This window comes from Dendrobates tinctorius, unplaced genomic scaffold (genome assembly GCF_039654945.1).
Source record: "Dendrobates tinctorius isolate UK_male_01 unplaced genomic scaffold, ASM3965494v1 ptg000086l, whole genome shotgun sequence".
NCBI classification, from domain to species: domain Eukaryota; kingdom Metazoa; phylum Chordata; class Amphibia; order Anura; family Dendrobatidae; genus Dendrobates; species Dendrobates tinctorius.
The window spans coordinates 47,680,299-47,694,080 of record NW_027361754.1 but is presented as its reverse complement, the minus strand read 5'-3'; the positions used below and the strand labels follow the sequence as shown (position 1 = coordinate 47,694,080).

Here is a 13,782-nt window from a genome sequence, read left to right as displayed (position 1 = left end):
TGTAGGTTTGCAGGTGTTCCATACTCCTTCCATTGTTGGATGATGGATTGAACAGTTCTCCGTGAGATGTTCAGAGCTTAGGCTATTTTTTTTAAATAATCTAACCCTACTTTATTCTTCTCCACAACTTTATCGCTGACCTGTAAGCTTATCTCCAACTGCAGGCAGGACAGAGCTGTCCAGGAAAACAGGGTCAGGCGGTAACTCAGTAGCATCACAGTCAAAATTAGAGTCAGTACGTTGAGGGATGAATGGCGTGGAGTTGTCAGCTGGAGCAGCGGAGAGCGAGTCAACCTTCTCATGTCGTTTTCCCAACAAGTCTGACCCGTTCCCTTGCTCAGTCCTCTTTATATTCCTCGTGCCCCCTGTTGTCCAGCGTGTAGGTCCTTCCCTCCCAGGATAAACCTCCCCCGGCAACAGCGGTGACAGTCCTGGTAGTTCCGGCCTTAAAGGGCACTGGAAACTGCTGACTGTCTCGGCTCATCTTCTTATACCCGACCTCTTTTCACTCGCCATTCCACAGGCGAGGCATCATGAGCATTGTTAGAGAATAGAATTTTTTGACTGTTTTAGCAGTTTGCCTCCAAATAAACTGATCCTGATTGTATCGATTGGGGGGTTGTCCAGCAGTTGTGTGTTCAGAGCGACGTAGATTGGAAGGAATAGTGGAGTGTTCCAGCAGAGGCAAAATTGGAACTGTACCTGCCGTGATGTTTTCTTCCGGGGTCTTAGGGCCCTGATCAACAAACGAATTTCCACATAGCTGTTTGAAATTTTGTTCCAAGGCCCCTAACTTAGCATTCTCCAGATGCGCTAACGGGTTGTTATCGGTGCGCACCAGCATCTCCGAGCCGGACAGATATTCTGCGAATCTCTCCGTCATAGCCCACACCAATGCCAGCAACTCCAGTTTGAGGAAACTGTAGTTTTCCGGGTTGCAATCGCAATCGTGACGGGACCGGCTAGCAGGACCCGTCCTGCACCTGTGATAACACAGCCCCAAGTCCGTGCAAGCTGCCGTCAGTATGGAGAATGAACGGTATAGAGAAGTACGCATAAGCCAGTACCGGAGCTTCGGTAATTGCTTTCTTTAAGTCACAAAATGCCTTCTCTTGCTTCTTCTTCCAACGGATGCATCGACCCCTGGCATTTGGGGGTACCCCTTTTAGGAGTTCGAGTAACGGTTGCACCACCCGGGCAAAATTCTTCACGAAGCGACGGTAGTACCCCGTCAATCCCAGGAATGCTTGGATATCTTTGGCATTCCCTGGGGTCAGACAATCTCGGTTCACTGCAATTTTCTCCTGTGACGGCTTCACCCCTTCAGCAGAAATGACATTACTTAGGTACTCGATCTGGGTCCGGAACAAGTGACATTTTTGGGGTTTCACTTTTAGCCAATACTTCTGTAAATGGCTCAACACTTGCTCTAGTCTCCGCAGATGATCTTCAAATGAGGCAGCGTATATGATAATTTCATCCAGATAGATGAGCGTGGCCTCAAAGTTCAAATCACCTAGACAACTCTCCATCAGTTGTTGGAACGTACGGGGGCATTGGCCAGGCCGAACGGCATCCTGTTGAATTCAAAGAGGCCCATGGGAAGTTTAAAGGCCGTTTTCGCCCAATCCTTTTCTGACAATGGCACTTGCCAGTAGCCACTGGTGAGATCCAGCGTCGAGAAGAATTTGGCTTTTCCCAATGCGGACAGAGATTTCTCAAACCGAGGCAGAGGGTATGAATCCCGTACAGTACAGGCATTAAGCTTACCGCAGTCTACACAGAACCTCAGCAACCCATCTTTTATCCCACAGCAGCACAATGGGAGCTGCCCACGGACTCTTTCTCTCTCTGACACCTGACTGTAGCATCTGACTGAGCATTTCTCTCACTTCCTGATATAACTGGGGGGAATCTGCTAGTAACGTTCTCGTATGGGGTATGGGTGCTGTATCTCCCGTTGGTATCTCGCGAGTGATCGCCGTGGTGCAGCCGAAGTCATCCTCATGATTCGCAAAAATGGACTGATATCGCCCCAGTAACGCTTCTACTTGTTGCACTTGGGTGGGCGTGAGTTCAGACAGTTCAGCGCGTATCTGTTCCAGAATGCGTCGACCCTCTTGAATGTATTGAGGTTCAGCTGTCGGAGAAGTAGTGACATTTACCAACCACGGGTCCTCCGGATTCACCACCAACTGTATGACCTGGGGCGGTATGACTTTTCGGGCATACCCACTACCCGCGCAACTTTAAACCTGCATGGGACAACAATCTCCTGGTTAGTCAAATTCACGCAGCGTACAAGCACTGTCCCTTCTCGTATCACGGCCAGCGTTCAGGCCACCAAGCGTCCTGCAGGCAGTTGTTCCACCACCGGAGGTTCCAATTGGACTTTCATCCCCTCCAGCGGTACATTTGCCCCGATGGGTAGGGTTAGTACGGTCTGTCCTGGTGGTAGGATGAGTTGGGTGGAGGCCGGCACATCCACTTTTCCTAACGTTTCCCCTTGACTAGAGACTTCCTGCACCTCAGCTTTATGGATTAACTGTTGGAACACCTGCCGCTGGGGGGGTTTGCAGGCTCCACTGTTTTAAAGACAAGTGAGATGGCTCAGTTTTCTGAATTCTTTCAAGATATTCATCCCCAGCGTAACGACATGACCGTGGCCAGCCTCCCCCTGGGTCAGCACGATACCCCTCCGTCCAAGATCCTTCCCGCACAAGGAGACCTGCATCCACATCACCCCTGTGACCGGGATGGGCAGGTAATTTGCCGCCGTTAGTTTTACTACTGGGCCCCACTCAGGCCTGAGAGTCTCTGGAAAGTGCCAACGGAAATACGCTTCCAGCATCATCATGGTCACTTGAGACCTAGTATCCACCAGGCAATGCATGGCCCGGCCATCAAACTCACCCCAGATCAGCAGGCATGTAGACACAAGAATCGGGGGTATTTTCACTACTCCTTCCTTTCCATTCTGGCTCCGGGTGACGTTCCCCAGGCTCGGAGCCCTGTGGTTTAACGGGCGACGTGGCCGGCCCGTTGCGGACATTCTCTAGCCATATGTCCTATTTCTCCACAGTTATAACAAGCAAAGGACCTCTGCCGACGGATCCTTCGGGCCTCGTTACGGACATTTGCTTTGCCTTGGCTTCCGGCGGTGCACTGGTCGGCCTCAACTTTCTCTTTCACCTGAGCCAGTTCACCTTGAATATGCAGCAGTTCTTTTCTCATCTGTTCTACCCATTGGGGTTCAGCTACCGACTGCACTGCTGCTTCACCACTATGGACCTTCCCTACCGGGATTGTCATCCCCTGCTCCTGTTCACGTGAGCGGGCCTCTCTCCCCATGTCAGTGGGATGCCCATGGGTCACCTCCAGGATTTGGAGCACTTTAGTAAACATATCACGGTCTCGAGGGGTACGCAGCATCACAGAGTCTCGAGCCTCCCCATCCAAAGCCATAATGGCCACCTCGGCCTTGAGTGCGGGGGTCATAGGGTGCATTCTCATCATGCCCCTCATACGTTCTGTCCAACTCCACAACATGGTATTAGACCCCGGAAATTTTGGCAAGATACTCAGCATGGCCCCCAGAGAGATACTGGTTCTGGGCCCAGCTGCCTGTTCTACCGCCTCCGTGCTATCAGACTGCATCCTGCCGACTATGCCAAAATGTAAAGAGGAGAGGGTCGTTGGATGCAGTGGAGATCAGGAGACAGAGAAGTAGTTAACAGGCTTTACTGAACAGGCAATTGAACAAGAAATACTGCATGGGAGACAAGACCAGTAACAGCAATGACGGGAATCACGCACGAACACAATGCATGAGAGAAAGATATACAAAAAACAAGGTAGCTTATCGCTTGCAGTTCACACAGGGAAAAGGCTGGAAAATCTCCCGACGGCGTCACAGATCGTGAACAAAGTCTCTGGCACTATTATGGAGGAACGAGAGACACTGTTTCCCGATGGTGAGGATGTATCCGGTTTGGATTGGCTTGAGTGCGCTGGAACGTGGAAACTGTCCTTTCTCCTCAGGAATGGCACCGGACAAGAACCGTGGGCATGCTCACAGACCACGGCAGTGGGCGGTCTTCCGGAGTAGCCTCTAGTAATGGAGCAGGTAAACTTATGTGCAACGGCAGGCAGGACAGAGCTGGCCAGGAAAACAGGGTCAGGCGGTAACTCAGTAGCATCACAGTCAATCTTAGAGTCAGTACGCTGAGGGATGAATGGCGTGGAGTTGTCAGCCGAAGCAGTGGAGAGCGAGTCAACCTTCGGTCATTTTCCCGCCAAGTCTTGCCCGTTCCCGAGATCAGTTCTTTTTATATTCCCCACGCCCCCTGCTGTCCAGCGTGAAGGTTTTTACCCCCCAAGAAAAACCTCCCTCGGCAACAATGGTGACAGTCCCGATAGTTCCGGCCTTTAAGGGCACCGGAAAACACTGACTCTGTCTCAGCTCATCTTCTTACGCTGTCTGGAGTCATTGTGACTCAGTCTTATAGCATGGGTGCTGTGAGCAACGAGGCCGCCCACCATTCCGATGCATTGTCACTGCGACGGTGGTTTGTGCACGACACCGCTCCTTTAAGGCCATAGAAGATAGGACCTACTGAAAGGTTCGCTGTGACGTGGCAGTGAACTTCATACAGTCTGATCAGAATGTTAAACTAAGAACCTCATGATCAGTTATATATATATTTTTGCCTAGCGGGATTACATCAATGTATGATTTTTGGAGGTGCTGTCCATTCTCTTTTTTGGGTAAGTACTATGTATCATTTCCTTTACACTTCACAAATACTTGCTACTTTGTGTTGGAGATCAGATAAAATTCCAATCAAATACATTTCAGTTTATGGGTGTAAAGTGAAAGATTGCTGAAAAGTTAATGAGGAATGAATACTTTTTAAAGGAACTGTATATTATTAAATATATGCCTTAAATGTGATGAAACTAGAGACAAAATTGCTTTATAAGCCTCCTATTAAAATTAACATTTTAAGAATCCAACATGATCTGGCTTATTTCAATATCAGACAGAAAAATGTTCAAAAAGTATACCAGTCACATCAGGTCTAAGGACATTTATATAATAATGTATGCAAATTGTATTGCTAGATCAACTGAAAAAGAAAACCTACGCATGACTAGTTTTCTGTTGAAATTAATTAAAAGTTTGATTAACGTATTTATGAAGAACTAGTGCCGCTTTTTTCACATATAGAAATGATGGAAACTTTTCCTATCTAATAAAGCATTGGAAAAAAAATAAAAAAAAATCACCAATACTAGTAAATATACTCACATATATGATATATTCCATAGTTATATCTTTATGGCTAGGTTAACTAGGTTCCACAACACAGATAAAAATAATTTTACATATAAGTCATAAATCTAACATTCAGTTTAAATGGAGTACATACAGAATCACAAGAACCCTTAGGGTGTGTGCACACGCTGCGGATTCTGCTGCAGATCCGCAGCGGTTTTGGTCCTGCGGTGTACAGTACCATTATATCCTACGGGAAATGGAAACCGCAGTGCAGACGGTGGGGAATTTTCCGCGCAGATTTGCTACGGTTTCAAATCCGCAGAAAGAATTGACATGTCAATTCTTTCTGCGGATTACGCTGCGGTTTGCCATCTCCTCCATTGTAGGGGTGATAAACCGCAGGGCAAAACCGCAGGCTAATCCGCAGATAAACCTGCAGATTTTGCGAAATCCGCGTGGGTCAATCCTCAGCGTGTGCACGTACCCTAAAACATAACAATCAAACAATAGTCAGATATTTAGAGAGATTCTGACATTTGATATAATGATAGACACGTTCAAACTGGACCGCATGATTTGTCTTGTTCCACCTGCATTATTCTTGGCACGATTATTAAATGCTACCACTTCTGTACCCTCCCCTGAAGGTTAGCGACGGGGATGTGGCTTTGGAATATTTTTTATTTGGTTTAAGTCAGTGAAAGAAGATAAATTGTGTTATCTTGACCGCTGCCAATCCCTCATCCGCACACGAGGTAACAGAATCTGGCTGCTGGATCCCAGGACTGCATTGTTCTGATTTAATAATTAATGTGCAGTTAATTGAGGCTTTTACTGAACTGACATAGGATGAAAGCAAAACCTGCCTGTCTGGATCCGATGCATCCCTGGGAACAAGTTCACTGTGTTCCCTTGGCGTCTGTCTCCCCTGGGGAGGGAGGGTCATAGAAAAGCGTTGTGTGTGTGCTATGACTGGCTCTCCACATCCGGAACGAAGAGGTGGTGGTCAGGAAAGCATATGGTTACAAAATTACTAAAACATGATGAGCCCATGAAGCTTCCTTCTAGTGCTCTACCAGAGCCAATAAAAATGTTTGAGATAATGACAGATATTAACGTTAGCTTTAGGGTAAAAAAAAAATATATAAAAGTCATTCCACAAGAAAGAAAAAAATCTTGCAGAGTAAAACAAATAAATCTCTCCTGCAAGAAAAAAAAAATCGATCTTTAGATCTGAAAATAAATATTTAATGGACTAGATTCATATTAGATTAGATCAAGATTTACCCGTAAAATACATTTTTAGAATTTCCATGGCTGCAATCGCAAAGATTGCCAGAGACAAAAGCAAGTTGCAGCCATCTTCCCACCTCCTTCATAAACATACCCATTCAGCTCAGCCATTTCTACAGAGGACAGCAGATAAGAGACTGCAAAGCACATTTGCTGACGCTTATCTCGGTGAAAACAATAGGATGAGAGGATTTTAATTGCTCGTGCATATGGCTACATTACAGCTCGATTAACTGCAGAACCATGACAGTAATGTCATATAGATACAAGGGGCTTCTACATTACCTCCTTATATTGTTTGCAGGTTACAGGCATAGTGTGCCCAAGTGAAAAGATGCCCTTACACACAGGATAAATGTTGTTACAAATGGCACATTTTTCAGCTAAATTGGAGAATTGGGCTGAAAAATGGCAAATGAGGTTGAACACAGATAAGTGTAAGGCTATGCGCATGGGAAGGAGAAACAGATGCTACAATTACTTACTAAATGGGAAACTGCTGGGTAAATCAGACATGGAAAAAGACATAGGCATCTTAGTCAATAAGAAGCTAAATTGGAGTGCCCAGTGTCAGGCAGCTGCCATCAAAGCAAATAGGGTCATGGGATGCATTAGAAGAGGTCTGGGGACGAGATGAAAACATAATTCTCCCTCTGTACAAATCACACGTCAGACCACACTTGGAGTATTGTGTGCAATTTTGGACGCCGGTGCTCAAGAAAGACATTACTGAACTTGAAAGGGTTCAAAGGCGGGCCACTAAAATGATAAATGGAGTTGGTTCACTACAATACCCAGAAAGGTTATCAAAATTAGGTCTATTTACTCTAGAAAAGAGAAGACTTAGGAGAGACTTAATATATGTACAAGTATATCAGAGGGCAATACAGAGATCTCTCCAATGAACTGTTTGTACCAAGGACTGTGACAAGAACAAGGGGGCATTCTCTTCGTTTGGAGGAAAGACAATTTCTGCACCAGCATAGAAGAGGGTTCTTCAAGGTAAGAGCAGTGAGGCTCTGGAATTCTCTTCCTGAGGAAGTGGTGATGGCCAACTCACTGAATGAATTTAAGAAAGGAATGGATGCTTTTCTTGTGAGTAACAGTATAGAAGGTTACGAATAACAAAATATTATAGGTAGATGGTTGACCCAGCTTAGGGGAAGGAATTTTTTTCCCTATGGAGAAAATTGGCTCCTACTCTGTGGGTTTTTTGCCTTCCCCAGGATCAACAATGCAGAACAGCTGCACTAAAAATAGGCTGAACTAGATGGACATAAGGTCTTCCTTCAGCCTTCATAACTATGTTACTATGTTACTATGTAGACCATAATAAAAACGATAGTCGATGGCCAATCAGGCAACCTCATAAGGAGGGTGAAAAGTGAAATGCCAAACTATAAATAGGCAGCAGACAGCTGTACAGGGTGGGCCATTTATGTGGATTCACCTAAATAAAATGGGAATGGTTGGTGATATCAACTTCCTGTTTGTGGCACATTAGTATATGGGAGGGGGGAAACTTTTCAAGATGGATGGTGACCATGGCGGCCATTTTGAAGTCGGCCATTTTGGATCCAACTTTATTTTTTCAATGGGAAGAGGGTCATGTGACACATCAATCTTATTGAAAATTTCACAAGAAAAACAATGGTTTGCTTGGTTTTAATGTAACTTTATTCTTTCATGAGTTATTTACAAGTTTCTCTTTGTTTACAGCCATTGACATGTCGCAGAGGTTAACATGTGAGGAGCAGATAGAAATTATGTTGATGTCTGGTGAACGCAGCGCAGTACCTGGGTCATTGCAGCAGATTTCAATGCAAGACACCCTACGCAAGAAAACTGTCACCATTCCCATTTTATTTAGGTGTATCCATATAAATGGCCCAACAGCAATTACATATGTACTGTTAATGTTGCTGGCTAGACAAAAGAATGAGAGGCTTTCAGAGGACAGTCATAGAGGAGATGTAATATCCCAACTAGTCCAGGAATAGACTGATGCAGGTTGGGGCGACGGAGCATGGCAATGTTAGTTGCAGGGGGGATATAGGGAGATTTGCATGAATGTCTGCATTAACCTTAAGAATGTATGAGCTTAATCCTAGAGGCGTATGCAGTCAGATCCTGTGATGGTAGATAAAACTCTTTGGGGAGTGAAGGACTATAGTGGAAGTCTGATTTCTGTGCAGACTTCCATTCGGTAGGAGACAGTTTGTACGGCTCCTGCTCAAAAGCCATTGAATATCGATGTAGCTGCTGAACCAGGGGCCTGCTATTATATTCACTCATTTGCAACAAACACCATACCTAATGTCCTCCATTCTGCTACCCTTGCCTGTCTGATAGGAGCCCTGTTTTCTGCATCTCAAAAATGGCCAGCACAGAGGCATGGGGAGTGTAGTGGAAAGTCTGAAATTCCCACCCCATTGCCTTTCCATTGTTGTGGACTAGCCCCAATGATAACTGTTCTGTATCCATTACACTAAAAAAAGACAAGAGAAGTCTGGTTCAGACTTTACAGTCAGCTATCCATGCCTCTGTAGTAGCCATTTTGGAGATGAAAAAAAACGGGGCGCCAGACAGATAATGGCAGTGACAGCAAAACATTAGGTAACGTAGTAATTTTAGTATGATGTTTGAAGGTCATTTTGAGTTAAACCTCTTATTTGACCAAAATACCAATGTTATTCTTATATCTGCAAACACAGATAAAGTTTCTAAAGGAGGAAAAAGGTGGTGCTATTTAAGCATCGTAAGATACAGTACAATTAATTGAGAAGGTGAGTATCTAGAGGAAATTGCTCATCTGATGCGGTGTGCAACCAGAGGCACAACTCCTGCTTGAAGTATGGATGTAGTCAGGGCCGCCATCAGGGCATTACTGCCCTGACTTGTGTATGGGGCCCGCATCGGGCCCCACTGCCCCAGCGGCAGGATTCTGCCGGTGCAGTAACTGAACCCTGCGACCGAGATGCAGGGTTCAGTTACTCTATTGCCATGCGGGCCCGGGCCCGCATGGCAATAGTTAAAGCCGACAGCCGATTGGAGGCTGGCAGCTGTTGTCAGCGTGCACGTCCCAGTCAACTGATGTGATTTGGTCATTCAGTACCAAAGTGCAGAGTGGATTTGCTGTAACTTCCATACCAATGATCCCTTTAAGAGACCCTGGAGTCAGAACCACAGAGCTGAGTGGAACGGTCCTAACTTCCATACCAGGGATCCCTTTAAGAGAGACCTGGGGTCAAAACCAAAGCCCTGAATGGATTTGCTCTGACTTCCATACCAATGATCCCTTTAAGAGGGAAGATGTGCCTAAGGGATGGAGGATGTGTGATGGGGATATGGGCAGGGAGGGGGAGATTTATTTCTGTCATGTGCTCTCTACTCCTTTCAGGGGGGCAGACAATGGCTGGGAGCTTATGTTACCGGGGATGCTAGATTTCTCCCACCATGTCAGTGTCTGCTGAGGTGTTGTCAAGTGGGGAAACTTGCTCATAGCAACCAATCACAGCTCAGCTACTTTTAACCAGCTCTGGTGAAATGAGAGATGCTTAGTGATTGGTTGCAAGAAAAACTGTTGCTCATTGCAACCAATCACAGCTCAGCTTCTTTTGAACAGCTCTGGCAAAATGAAAGATGCTTCGTGATTGGTTGGTGATACACACACACATACATACATTCACTTTTATATATATGTAGCAAAAAACAGGGAAACAGCACATGAAGTAAAAGAAAGTGAACTTTAATGCCCAATGGCGTGGCAACGTTTCGGATGTGAAATGTTGCCACGCCATTGGGCATTAAAGTTCACTTTCTTTTACTTCAGGTGCTGTTTCCCTGTTTTTTTGCTACTTATCCTGCTATGCCAATTGAACACTGGTTGGGGAAACGTGCACTTTAATAAGGTATTGCTTTGGTGCTGTTCCTGTTTTTTCTTGCTATATATATATATATATATATATACACACACACACAGTATATATATATATATGTCTCAATGATGTATATAAATGTATTCTTTGGGTCTATATCTATTCTTTCTATTCTTTATTAAACATGTCTGTGTGATTTCACTGTATCCTTTGTTAAAGGACCCCGGTGTGTATTTCTTGCAAGTCTGGTCCATGTGTAATCCGTATTTTTCTCATACCCATTGACTTGCATTGGTGTATTTTTGGAGGAATACGCTGACAATCGCAGCATGCTGCGATTTTTTCAGCCCGTAAAATACGGCCTAGAAATATACGGCTATTGGGAGCTGCCCCATAAAGAAACATTGGTCCGAGTGCAATGTGTTGTTTTAGCGTCTCTCACTCATCTGTATTTCTCTCTAGTGTGACGCCGGCCTTAATGTGTGATTGGTGAGAAGTAGAGTTTTTCCAAGAGAGAGCTGTAGGACTTTGGACAGTTCGAGGTGTTGAGGCAAGGCTGGGGTGGAGCCTGGGCTGAGTCTCAAGGGGGCCCCGAAAATTTTGCTAGTATGGGGCCCCGAAATTCCTAGTGGCAGCCGTGGATGTAGTTGCAAAAGACTGCTGCCAATCTAGTGAGGAATGATTGAACTGTGAAACAGGAGTATCCCACAATGTACAGTGCTGTGCAAATTAATTAGGACAAAGCATTTTTTTAAGTAAAATTGTAAGTTGGTTACCAGTCAGTGATTCAAACCAGTTTTAACTGCTTTGAATAGGTGTGAGTGCCTGTTCAAAGCAGTTAAAACAGGTTTGAATCACTGATTGGTAACCATCTTACGATTTTACTTAAAAAAATGCTTTGTCCCAATTAATTTGCACAGCACTGTAGATGCCAGAAAGAAGGACCAGAGAATGGTGCTATCTTTGCCACGGAGAGAAATCATGGTGCAGAAATTTCAGTTTGCTTGAAAATAAAATTGTATTCAAACTGTTAAAAGAAAACAAATAAAAACCATGTACAAAACATGTTTCAGCTGTTTGTATTTTTTTTTTAGAAACCTGAAGAAGGCTACAAACAGCTGAAACGTGTTTTGCATATGGTTTTTATTTTTTTAACAGTTTGAATAAAATTTTACCTACAAGCAACCTTTATTTCTCTCGGTGGCAAAGACAGCGCCATTTCCTGGTATCTTATATCTGGTAAAATCATAATACCATAAGAAACTGTGTACCCCTGAGCCTGAAGCTTTGTCTGAGTGCTGGTTGTAAAAAAAAAAAAACACTCAGGAAGCACTCAGTTCAATATTATTCAGTGGGACAGTGCAGATGACCAATTTTTTCAGTGACCAAATCTGCATGTGAAAACAAAAAATAAATTGGATAAGACTTACCCATTCAAGTCCTTTGGAAAAAAAAAACGGATGCCAATATGGAGCCACAGTATAACATCTGATTTTTATGTATACATTACAATTCTGCTGTAAAAACTGGATTGCATGTGGACTCTACACTGATGGCAAGTGAAAAGAAAAAAGTTTATCCCACTTTTCTAAATGAAGCTCTGAATGATTTTTTTTTAAAAACACAAATTTGTGTGAACTTACCCTAAAGATGACTTTTCCCAGTGTGCAAAATTAAATAAGTATCATAAAGATGTTTTTTTCTGTTTTTCAAATAAACTCATGGAGGGTTTGTGTTTCAGGACCAATATCAAACACCTGTGATAGTTTGCCAGATGAGCCCAATTAGAGGAAAGCTACTTCAGACTATGAATTTTGCTGCATTTTTTGTTCTGCAGGCAAAACCTGCTCTCTTGGCAGTAAAGAGCAGGTTTTGCTGAGTTTTTTTTGCTGTGCATTTGTCTCTTGTGCATGCCAATACAGTTTAGTATAAAAATAAAATGCAACGTCCTGAGTTTTCTGCACCAAAAATTGCAGCAAAACCTTGTACCTGCGTTTTTTGCTGCGTTTTTGCACTTACTCATTACTTTCCCTGGGTGAAAAAACACTGCAAGAAGTGACATGCTGCAGTTATAAAAAATGCAACAGTTTTAAAAGTCAAAGTTTTATCTGAGCCTCGAGTTACGCCAAAATTATGAGACTTTTTCAAAGCATTTAATGTCAGAATACTGGCGTAAAAGCTTTAATAAATCAAACCCATAGATTAAAGCGATGTTTATTCATGCCCAGGTTGGCCATTAAAAGATCGCCAATCCACTATATTCAAGCTAATCAGCAGTCATTTTAACAGCCTGTTTCAAAAAGCTTACGGCAATTATTTGCTCTCAGCACATGAACAGTTTACATAGGGAGGCAAGGAAAATTCAAAATTATGAAAAAGGTGCACACAGCAAAGATAAGCAGGACCTTAAAGAAAACAGACAAAATGAAGCTAAAGACAAAATCGATGGCAAAAAAAGGTGCAAAAACAATGATCGTTTTCATGTGATAAGTTTTCTTATTTCAGCATATACTTAAGATCTGACATAACGTAGTAGTCAATGCAGCCATTACGCCGTATTTTATAAAATAAGTGAAATACATTAAAAGATTTGATGCAGATTTAACACCACAAGTTTTGTTCAATCTGCTCTTCAGATTAAAAGCAGTGACGACACAACTCATCAGTCACATTGGTGTATTTATGAAAAGCTGGTCCAGAAGTAGGACAAGTGTCCGTGATAAACTGTATTTATCCTCAAATTCTACAGAAATTGCAAATAATCAGAATGGCCAAAATTACTTCTGTGCAAATCTGTCCCAGGATAACCTTAAGCTCCCATTACACATAGCGACGCTCCAGCGATCCCGACAACGAAACGACCTGGTAAGGATCGCTGGTACGTCGCTACATGGTCGCTAGTAAGCTGTCAAATAGGCAGATCTACTCAACAACGCAGCTACGGTCCGGCGATCCGTATAACAACCTCGGTGGTCGTTGGGACCTTGTCACACAGCAGCTATTCTGATGACACAGACCTCAATAGGCATGCTTTAGGGTTGCCTTTTCCATGCCCCTCTGCTCCGATTGGTGGCCACTAGTGTTGAGCGACTTTTGTTTTTTTAGGGTCGAGTTTCGTTTCATGAAACCCGACTTTTCCAAAAGTCGGGTCGAGCACAATCGGCCGACTATAGGGAAAAGTCGGGGTCGTCCAGAAACACGAAACCCAATGTAAGTCAATGGAGAATTAGGCCATGTGCACACGATGCAAATTTGCAGCGTTTCCGCAGCGGATTTTACCGCGCAGAAACGTTGCATATCCGCATTGTGATGTACAGTACCTTTAAAATG

General features: G+C 44.0%; 1 long non-coding RNA gene across 1 annotated transcript in view; it reads right to left on the bottom strand.

The window, feature by feature from the left end:
- Positions 1-12,155, bottom strand: part of LOC141098062 (uncharacterized) — a 158,601-nt gene extending 146,446 nt beyond the window's left edge. The window contains exon 1 of the long non-coding RNA XR_012234134.1: positions 12,096-12,155. This is a non-coding gene — a long non-coding RNA (uncharacterized lncRNA). The remainder of the gene's footprint in view (positions 1-12,095) is intronic.
- Positions 12,156-13,782: the final 1,627 nt, after the last annotated feature.